The 11,464-nt window shown below is 43.5% G+C and overlaps 1 long non-coding RNA gene across 1 annotated transcript in view; it reads right to left on the reverse strand.

Moving 5' to 3' along the window:
- LOC112070599 (uncharacterized) overlaps positions 1–4,627 on the reverse strand; it is a 69,404-nt gene extending 64,777 nt beyond the window's left edge. The window contains exon 1 of the long non-coding RNA XR_002893931.1: positions 3,590–4,627. This is a non-coding gene — a long non-coding RNA (uncharacterized lncRNA). The remainder of the gene's footprint in view (positions 1–3,589) is intronic.
- Positions 4,628–11,464: the final 6,837 nt, after the last annotated feature.

The following is an 11,464-nucleotide window of genomic DNA, read 5'->3' on the forward strand; positions in this document are numbered from 1 at the left end:
AGAGTCAGCAGCTCACCAGGCACGCAGCACAGACATACATTTACATATCTGACTGCCGACAGACAACACTGTGTGACTGTTTTTAATAATCAAGGTTCCCCTAAACGAAGAGTAGCAGCCAGAACAAATCCATAACATTGCCCCCCTTTATAATGTTGTGCAAAGAAGCTATTTATCAATCAAATACTCTACTAGGCTAAATGATTGGGCTGCATCAGAGGTATTAAAAACATCTAAATCAATCTTACATTGTCTCATAACATTCTACTGGAAAATGGTTTCAGACATTTTTAAAAGGATGCATTAAATTGCTTGGCACAACAGTCTTAGTTGTGTTGACTTTACTTTCCCATCATAGCGGTATATCTTGGTAGCAGCCAGGTGTTAGTGGTGGTGCACTCTTCACAGGAGAGGTGCTTCCTGAGACTGCATTCTCTTCAGACATTTAAGGAAACCCCATTTAACCTCAGTCAGAAGAGCTTATTAGAGCAATAAGCTTAGAAAAAAATAATTAAGATGTTGTATATTCAACATAACAAAGGTAACCTTGTAAACCTGTAAGTATACAAGTAGGAGGGCCTCCAGAGTGGTGCAGTTGTCTCAGGCTGTGCCACTAGAGATCCTGGTTAGAGTCCAGGCTCTGTCGCAGCCAGCTGCGACCGGGAGACCCATGGGGCGGCACACCTTGTCCCATCGCGCACTAGCGACTCCTGTGGGGGGCCGGGCGCAGTGCACGCTGACACGGTTGCCAGGTGCACGGCGTTTCCTTCGACACATTGGTGCGGCTGGCTTCCGGGTTAAGTGGGCATTGTGTCAAGAAGCAGTTGGGTTGGTTGGGTTGTGTTGTGTTTCGGGGGACGCACAGCTCTCAACCTTCGCCTCTCCCGAGTCCGTACGGGAGTTACAGCGATGAGACAAGACTGTAAATACCAATTGGATACCACAAAATTGAGGAGAAAACAGGGTAAAGAATATATATATAAAATAAAGAAATAAAGTATACAAGTAGGCCTATGGCATCAAGACTAGCAACTTCGAGAAATTACACTGCCCAGGACTGCTGGTAGTAGGCTACTTGCCAAAGTCACATTTATTCTAGGTCAGATCTAATTGGCTTCCCCCAGCAGCCTGTACAAAATCTTTTCACTCATTGCATGTTAAAAAGGTAAAATTAATAAAAGTAAGTCAATGTCATAAAACCTTTCACTTGGTCTAGGGGGTCCCAGTTCACTGTTGTTTTGCTAAGGCCCTTCCATACTCATTCATCATAAAGATCCAAGCAGCCACTCCAGCCGGTAAATCAATTGACTGAACATAATTATGATTTTGTTATTTCCTCAACAGACAGCCCAATCTGGGACAATTTCATAATTGCTGATGTCTGCTGTTGCAGCTGGCTCTATTTCTGTGAAGTACCTTGCTAAAGCCCCCAACCCTAGACCCCAGACTGCACATCATTTCCCTAATCACTTTTCCACAGCTGCCCTCCGGCACGTAAATGAAAGTTACAAAGAAATTGCTACGTGTCAGTCATAAAGAAATCTCACCCTGGAGGCACTGGCCAACTGTGATTATTTAATCTGGGTTGTGTTTTAGTTAAGATAGCCTAGCAAGTAGGCTGTCTGACAGGATTTGATTCCCAACAATGTTTATAAGTAGGAGAAAGGGGGCTTAATATGTTTAGAGGGATGGTTCACCCAAAATACAAACTCACCTCATCTTATTGATTTTAGGCTAGCTCATTTTGACCATGCTGTTTGAAGACTGCTGTTTGGAAACGGGATTAGCAGAATAGGTAAACAAACCCAAATATTGTGCCCCTGTGTCAGTGTCCATGGACTACTCTACTGTAGGTAGCCTATCCATAACGGTCACTTCAAGAAAGATGAGTGATTGAGGAAAAGTTTTGGGAATAAAGAGGTCGCAAAGAGGTGTTTGAGTGAATATTGTACAGTAGCATTCTCAGCTGCTAGGTCTATTCACACGGTCAAGCCATCAAGCATGTGTGCAGGTGAATTCACCGTTGAGCGCGCATTCCACCTGTCAATCATTTGAACCACTCTGTCACCTGCAAGCATAGACATTAAAACCAGTAGATAGTGATAGAGCTGACATCATCCGCGTATTGCTATGCAAAACTCCCGATGACGCATGAAGCCAGAAGTACTTGAATTTTAAGTGCGCCATACTGCTGAATTGGACTGAATGGCAACAAAAAAAAAAGCGAAGGGTCATGGTGAAAGTGGCAGTAACTAGCAAAGGATCATGGCCGATGTAGTCGATTTCATCCTGCCTGAGAGAGTCAACCCAACGCTGCTGGGTGCACATGCAAAGAGAATGCATGAGGGTGTGAGCCTCCCTTAGGCCTGCCGGTCCGTAATAGTTATGTGTCAGCACGTGGCCCTGTGTGACCACAAATGTAGTAGTCAGAATGGATCAATATTTAATATCTCGATTTGGAGCAAAATATAAAAGATTTCACAATGGGGATCAAACAAATTTTAGAGCACAAAACGGCAGTCGCATTTTTTTTTTAAGGCCGTTCTGGCGATCGTAATTTACATAGGCTTTCTAAATTGCCATAAATGTTTAATGGACAAAATAAACATGCGCGCGATAGCGCAGACACACATGCGGTCTGGTCAGCATGTTAGATTAATCGTTTTGAAGCGCAACGTTATTAAGGAAGGTTTTGGGAAACAACTCAGATTTAACTATGAAGGTTCTAACGACGAATTTAGCCTTAAAGGGCCATTACTAAATTGTTCAACTTCATAATCTCCAGCACCACCCCAACATCAAGAAAACATAGAAACACGCCATTTGACATATGTTGATGTTTGTCTGGTGCTAGAGATTATGAATATGAAGATTATTATTATTTTTACATATCTCTTTTAAGATGCTTTTGGGAAACAGTTCTGTCACCACTGGAAATATAATTAACACACAACCCATCATGGCAGTAATGCATTCACAACCTCCATGCATTTTAAAGTAAACTGGTGCTAGGACATTGAATGCACAGAAATTAATAATTTATACATTTGGTTTACAAAGTAATTCAGCAAATGCCATGGTATAATTCATCAAGGGTATAATGACTCTTAATAACGTTACACAGCTTCTCTATTTAACTAACGTTAGCCGGGGGGGTAGCTGTCATTCTAACTTCAAAGATGTCCAGTAAGCCAGTTTGAGGCGTATGGCGATGAGATATTCGTCAATAAAAAATACACAAAAGGGGTTTCTTTGTTTAACTGAATGGCCACATTGTTCACTGTGTGGCTCTAGGTTGTCCAACTAAATATAACTACAGTAAAAAACATGTTCGAAAAGAACATGGTTGTCAAATAGCGAATGCTAACTATGTTAGTTTGCTAGCTACCTGCAATACAATAGATGCTTGGGACTCTGCGATGCGGATATATAGCAAGCGCTAGCTAGCTAAGACAGTGCAGCACAGAAGACACCGAACGCTAAAGAACATCACATTATTTGGCTAGGACTAACGTTATTCAGCCAACTCATTCGAATTTCGTGTTTCAAATGTAACATTACCTTATAATTGTCATTCGCCGTCACGTACCTTGATTTTATTTCACCTCCTCCACTGTCAAATAAGCCGAGGCAAGAACGTCCCACTGACCATTAAACCCGTGTCAGTTCGTATGTAAACGTCAGTGCAACGGCTAGCTAACGTTTCAGCAAGATTTCCAGTAAGCAGCTGGACCACAACACAGCCTTTGCGAGCGAGCGTGCGTAAAGATTCGACGTGTTCGATCGTTCCGTCCTTCTCCCACTGAGGTACCTCCTACTCCAGGTTTTGAGGAAGGAAGAAAATTCGGAATTGCGCTCAATTTGCCGCCAATAATAACCACCCAGTGAAGAAGAAATAACTATTTCATTACGCGACTGCATGAGAAGAACCAAACATTGCTACGAAGATGTTTGTGTGTGTTGAAAACGCTCTCATACAGTAGCATGAGGCGCGAGGGGCTGCTGAATTATTCATGAGGGGCGGGTGCTCAGATCCTGCGTTCAAATACAAGTGGGAAGGTGGTATTTAGAAGGGTGCAATTGCAGCCCACAGTGTGGGGGCGTTCCTGCATGTGGGCATTCCTGAATCTACAGGAACTCCTCTCTATACTTTTATTGGTCCATTTTTAAGTTAAGACAGGCGGGAGGCAGGGACGCTCCAATACAGTAGGTGGCGTTAATGCACAATAACGTTGGATACCAGCTGCCGATAAACCCCACAGAAGAAGGGGCGGGGGGCGACAATGGTAGCTAGCTAGCCATACAACAGTGGTAGACAGCGGGCACTGTTTTCCGGCAGTTCTGTTGACGAAAGCGAGGGCAGGTGTTCGGGATGTGGAAGTGAAGGACACTGTGTGCTAGCCAGCTAGTCCTAAGGAGGACTCCGGTACACAGCAGGTGGGAGGCGAGGGCAACACCGTGTGCTAGCTAACTAGCAAGCTAGCACACGGTGTCGCTAACTATTAAGTTAGCTAGTTAGCTAGCACACGGTGTCGCCCTAGCCTCCCGTACGCTGTGCTGTAGACAGTGTCCTTCGCCCCCGCCTGTCGGACACAGTTTTCTCCAGTACACAGCAGACAGGAGGCAAGTGCAACACTGTGCGCTAGCTAACTAACTAGCAAGCTAGCACACAGTGTTGCTAACTAGCAAGCTAGCTAGCACATGCTGTCACCCTAGCCTCCCATCTGCTCTGCTAGCGGGAGGCGGGGGTGACCGGTAGACAGTGTCCTTCGCCCCCGCCTGTCAGGCACAGTTTTCTCCGGAACACAGCAGGCAGCAAGCTAACTAGTAAGCTAGCACATGGTGTTCTGTTCGGACACTGTTTACCCGCTAGCTAGCAAGGAGGACTCCAGTAGGCGGGGGTGATGAGGGGGGGGGGGGGGGGTCCTGCAGATGCAGGAAAGCCCACATGCAGGAATGCCCCATATTGCGGGCTGCAGATGCACACTATTGGTATTTACAAAATACTGACTGGGAAAAATCCACTTGAACGCTCCTTCAACTCTATCATCCCTGAGCTCTGACTTCTCCCACATGCTGACCTCTCACGTAACCTACTAAGAAAATTAGGCTACCTCGACAACAGAATTTTCAGCAGTTAAATGCAACAACAAAATATTATTTATAAAAAACAATCTATTAATATGGTTTTTGAACACTATAATTTGTTTACAAGCATGATAGTTGTACTTTTAGTTTATGCTTGACGCAGTTTGTTGGCCATTAGCCAATGGGCGTTACTCAATGAGTTCAAAGCATGTGCACGCATCCAACTAGTACTTACAACTTCACAACTGGTCATTTCCACCTTCCCACTTGGTATTGAATGCAGCATTGTCAAAGTAACCCACTGTAAAATACAAGGTCATGTCAATCAAATGTACATTATTTACGGAATAACTCTGTAGTAACAGCATTGTAGGTACATAGAACCTGCTATGTAATTGCAATAGAGGTTATTTACACAAGTGGAGGGAGGTCTGGTGCGTTACGTAGCCAGTGTCTCCAATCTCGGAATGGGTCATGCTGGCTTCGTCTGACACACACACTGCTGCAATTTCAGAGCTTTGTTTTGTCTAGGAAAGCTACCTCTTGATAAATACAGGCATTCATTTGACTTCTGGTTCATCCTTGCTTTGACTTGTAATGGAGATTTCTCATAGCGAAGATGATGATATCTGTCTGAGATCCACATACCTTGCTTTCTCCTGCTTTAGATGTGTGCAATCTCTGTGAATCTTTGCGTGGGAAATACTATAATACTCACATATTGCAATACCCACATACTGTAGAGATGGAATACTACAATGTACAATCTAACAAATGAACATCCTTTCACCCATCAAATCAAACTTTATTTGTCACATGCGCCGAATACAACAGGTGTAGATCTTACCGTGAAATGCTTACTTTGCCAGTCACAAGTTGGAACATTAAGCTAACTATTTCCTAACTATTTGCTTTTTCTTTTGATTCAACTACCTCTTACTTATTATATATTACCAGAATGAATGTGATAAGATAATGAGGGTAGAGAAATTATCCTTGCCCTGCTGCCAAGTGTAGCCTACAGATCTAAAAGACAGAAATCAAATTATTTATTTTTGGAAAGAATGAAAACATCTGGATCAGTCCTAGCGGCTGATCAAGCAACGGTTTCTGAAGGCCTCCACCCAGAGGTAAGGTGAAGAGAGACATGCAGATGAGGCTGGGATGCATTTCTGTGCTATCTTCTCATCATAATGCAAATGTATGAGTCCCTTATCACAAACCAGAGATGGGAATGCCATTTCTCTTGGTCTCTGGACTATGTTTGAGAGATGCCAATCGTTCATGGGAACACAGTGTACGAAATACATCTGGGGTTGGACATTAATTATCCTAACAATGGCCTATTCCCTCTCAGTGGACTCAAACAAAAGATAGTTCTGTTCTAGAATGCATTTATTCTATTTTTGTAAGTCCTCCAAGGACCACACACATGCCATGCTGTCCAAAGAAATAGACACTATAACTGACTGAAGCCATTTTTGCAAACCCACTGAACCAGTTCTTCAGCACACAAATGAACCGTTGACAATACCGTGGCCTACAATCTTACTCTTTATGTAAATCAAGTGAATCATGTGACAACATGTCTGGTCAAAGTATCCACACACATCCTTCCATCTGTGATTTACATGCGAACACAGACTAACAAAGACACATTCCTTTTAAAATGCAATGTGTGATTTACATGCGAACACAGACTAACAAAGACACATTCCTTTTAAAATGCAATGTGTTGAGTCAAAAGACTGTGCCGGGCCAAAGTAATGGACAAAGTAAGAAAAAAGCCTAACGCAAAATAGATTAGATTCTCAGTTGTTCGGTGCCAATGCTTCATTGAATAAAACAGCGGTGATTGATAAGTCGGGTTTGCTGGCTGAGGCTTTGAACTGGCCTGAGAGAATGGATGGGATTTTAATCCTTTACCACAGTGTTTCCAAACCATTTCTTGGTTTAGACTGATGACCAGTTCCTCTGTGAAAGTCCCAAACCAGCTCTTAGCACCTTCAAATTGTGTTTATGATTACCAAGCTGTGCTGTTTGTTAGCTGCCTACACTAACATATCTTAACATTTCTGTACACCCAAAACATTGTATTGAATGTGTCAAATTCTGTTTATTACGATGTCAATGCATSATTTGCATCTCTGCTCTATAACCTGGAGTATAGCCAAGTACAGAGAGAGGTTATAGAAAAGAGGAATGCATTAAATGTGATTATGGAGCCAGGCAGATAATTACAATAAATAAATAAAAACACCCATAACATGGTAGTGACTTAGAGAGAACAGGGAATAAACTGTGCTTACTTAAATATTATTTGTTCGATATGTTAAACATTGTGCATTTCCCTGTAGATTTCAATAGATTGTTCTCCGTTTTACTGTATAAGGTCCACAATTCAACCTATCTTGATTTGAAATTGATACTGGAAATTCCTGGAGTCCAACTCCGCTCAACAGACAATGGCTGCCAGCACGCGGTAGGCAGCCATTCCATCAACGTCAGTCGGTTGACATTGACTTACTGTTTTAAGTTGCTTCTCTTAATAAAAGTAATACCTGAGAAGGTCACGAGCCCCRTATATCTAGTTAAGGGAGCCCTAACAAAATGTCACTTCCCACCTGCGTGGAATGAAAAGGCAAACTCTGATGAAAAATTGAATGGGCTGTTTAAGGAATCTTCGACCCATCCTCCCACATCAATACAACCTGAGGCCAAATTGAATTACATGTAAGTCTCCTCACACAACACAACACACACACAGTAGGCCTCTCCATTCCTCTGAGACACATCTGCAACACACAAAATGATGAAGTTGTTTATGTGGCAACGGTGGGTGTAGCTGGTGCATGGAAGTCAGGTGTAGGAGAGCAGAGATGAATGGACAAAGCACTTTACTTAGGCAATCATAATACAGAACGCAACCGCGTCACAACACAAAATGCCCAAAGAACAAGAAGAGGCAGCAAAAGTACAAAACCCAAGTACACAGTACCGGCCGCCACAAAGCACGGGTAATAAAACAAAACCCGGCGCAAACCAGCCGGAAGCGTGCCTACCTTGACAATAAACAATACCCCACACAGACATGGAGGGAACAGAGGGTTAAATACACATGTGATTAGTAGGAGATGTAAACCAGGTGTGCAGGAAGATAAGACAAAACAAATGGAAAATGAAAGGTGGATCGGCTAGAAGACCGGCGACATTGACCGCCGAACGCCGCCCGAACAAGGAGAGGAACCGACTTCGGTAGAAGTCGTGACATTACGTTTGTTGGTTCCTTTGATCACAGGATAGATTACACATGCTCCAGACCCCAAGTCCCATTACACACACGTTATTAAGGTCTATGGTTTTTTTCAGCATTTCCATTTTTAGCGCCATTAGGTCCCACAGGTGGGTATCGGGGACTACTGCAATAATATAAATTGTATTTCCTTTCTGCAAGGCTGCATGTTTCATCCCCTTCTCCGAGTCAGATCTCCCTGGGTGTCTGACTATCTATTAATCTAGCCCGCCCAGTTCATTTATTTTGCCCTGGCCCCTGGAGAGGAAACCCTGCCAGCCCTCCCTGGATGGATTCAACAAAGCAACATGGCAAAGCAGGTTGCTGCTGTTACCTTCCTGTCCCCTGTTGAACCTCTCCTGAGTCCATGATTAAACAGTACGTTAGCCTTAGTAACAGGCTCAAAATATAAACAAACCTTAAGACTCACTCAAGCACAGTTCATTAATTCATTATTTGTCAATGATTTGTCATGTGTCTAACATCATCTGTCATGTTTCTATGTCAGATTTAAGGGCTATGAAAATAAATCTTAAAACAATGATGTAAACATTCCCATAAACTATTGATCTAATGCCAATACCTAGTTAGGGGATTTAAGGCATGTCTATCAGATGAGTAGAGGAACAAGAGGTCTCCTAGCTTCAGGAGCTAGTTAGTAAATGCTTATGATTACTTTTGCTCACTGTATTGAGGCTGTGTGCCCTTAATCAGGAAAATTAAATCAGTTCAATTCAATCAGGTTGACTCTCATGACAACATTACTCTCCATGTTGAACTGAGTGGGTTATACAACATTTTGCAGCATTAGCCACAAGATAGCAGAAGGAAGGTTGAATATTTTGGGGAGTTTCGGATGTTGCTTATCCTGTTGGCATTCTCTTTCTTCCTTGGAAGAACCAACCCCAGGGGTGGTTGAGGTGACATTGGTGGAGCCCCCCTTTGTGGGTGCTGGAGATAGAAGGCTTATTTTGAGCTCCAGGCAGCATCCTTCCTATTGGTCCATGCCAGGTAAGCACCATCAGAGACGGAGCACATGCCAATTTATCCTGCTAATCATTTTATCCCACTCTGGTATATCTGTTTTGGAGGAATTTGGGCCAGCCATCAGTGTCACATCAAAAGTTGTGATTGAAATGGGTATAACTGCTAAATTATCTCTCTTCAGCAGGCACTGTCTTGTTATTTTTTTAAATCTTAAAATCTTCCTTAAATGTATCTTCATTGGTATGGTATGCACTATGTAGCCTGTGTAGGCATATGACTTTGCCATTGTGAAGGTCATTGTGAATGCAGTTATTGACCATATGATTTATTTATTTACTACGGTTTTCATCATGACAACCTTGTGTCATTTCAGTGTGAATGGAGAGGAGGCTAGATTTCTCCCCAAATCATCCAATAAGGCATGCAAAAATGGTTTCATTTGAAGAGTGTCAGGTCAGGTCATACTGCACGCTGGTCCATAAAGTCTCTCACAGTCACTTTGTGTCTTCTCAACTTGATCAGTGGAACTTTAGTTGCTGTCTTGCTACTGTGACACAAGAATAAAGAGGGGCAAGTGTAACAGTTTAACTTTAGTCCGTCCCCTCGCCCCGACCCGGGCGCGAACCAGGGACCCTCTGCACACATCAACAACAGTCACCCACGAAGCATCGTTACCCATCGCTCCACAAAAGCCGCAGACCTTGCAGAGCAAGGGGAACCACTACTTCTAGGTCTCAAAGCGGGTGACGTAACCGATTGAAACGCTATTAGCGCGCACCACCGCTAACTAGCTAGCCATTTCACATCCGTTACACAAGGTGTCTTCTTTCTGAATGGTATGCAATAGTGACAATGTGTGTGCTCAGTGCATGTGTGATTCTGTTTGTTGGAGAGGTGATCATCACCACCACCAACTGTTAAAAAACATGTCATTCTCCGCATGGCAACGGGGCAGCATAGCAACTAGTTGCTAGGGACTAGTGGTGCTGACGTGAGTCTCTGGCAAGCGAACCGTTAAAAGGAGGAATTCCCCTGTGACAGTGGGCTATCGCATGCCACAAACCTGTTGCCATGGTGACCAGTATGTGGAGGTTGACGGTACAGACGACGGGGACCATTAGCTTCAGTGGAAGAGGGTCCTGGAGGGGGGTAGGATGTGGGCGTCTGTCTCATTGAAGGGCGAGATGCCAACACACACAAGTGAGGGTCAACACACACAAGTGAGGGTGTGGTAATTGTGACACCCTTTCTAGGTACCACCCAGTCTCCATTGGCACGGCTGACTTCACACTGATAACAATTATTATGCAAATGTCAGGACAGCAGCCAGGTGGATTTGGGTTTATTTTTGGATCAACACTGAGAATCGTGAATTATCTACAGGGCTGTACTTTCTGAATGCTTGGTGTTTTCCCTCTACACATACAGTAGTGTCTGTGTAAATGCATCTATTAGACAGGTTCAAACCACTGATTGTTTGGTGGTACAGTACATTTACCATTGAAGTCTTGTTTAAGTTTTGACTACAGTCAGTGGTAGGAAGGTAAGAGGACAATTGTCATCCCTATACCAGGACAGGAGGAGAGAAGTGGTGACCCTTTGCTGGCCTCCACTGGCATGAAGAGGAACAGGTGCCGAAAACCTCTCCACCAAATTCAACCAATTGTATGTGAGTCAGTCAGGGACATGAAAAGGCTCTTGTAAAAGCCTATCTGGACATCAAGCTCCACATCCAAACACGGGGTTCTGTTTGAGAGGGAAAATCATGTATGGAGCTATTGTTTGATTGTGCAATGTGTAGAGAGATCATAAAAATAAAGAAAACAAAAAAGAAACAACGATTACCTTACTGGGGAAGAATGTTGCTTTTGGCCGGCGAGCAAATAATTGATTTAGTAGTGAACCAACTGCCTCTTCAGAGGAAGAGGAAGGACTGCATGAGGCCTCTATCAGCACAGTAGAGTGATGACCTGACCTGGCATAGCAAAACAATAGGTGCCAGATTTAGCTCCACACCACACCTCTAAATATCTACAGTATCTACATACTGGATCTCTAACTGGATCGGTGCCTAGCACCGGGTCAATCCAGGCGGGT

This window comes from Salvelinus sp. IW2-2015, unplaced genomic scaffold (genome assembly GCF_002910315.2).
Source record: "Salvelinus sp. IW2-2015 unplaced genomic scaffold, ASM291031v2 Un_scaffold1377, whole genome shotgun sequence".
Lineage (NCBI taxonomy): Eukaryota > Metazoa > Chordata > Actinopteri > Salmoniformes > Salmonidae > Salvelinus > Salvelinus sp. IW2-2015.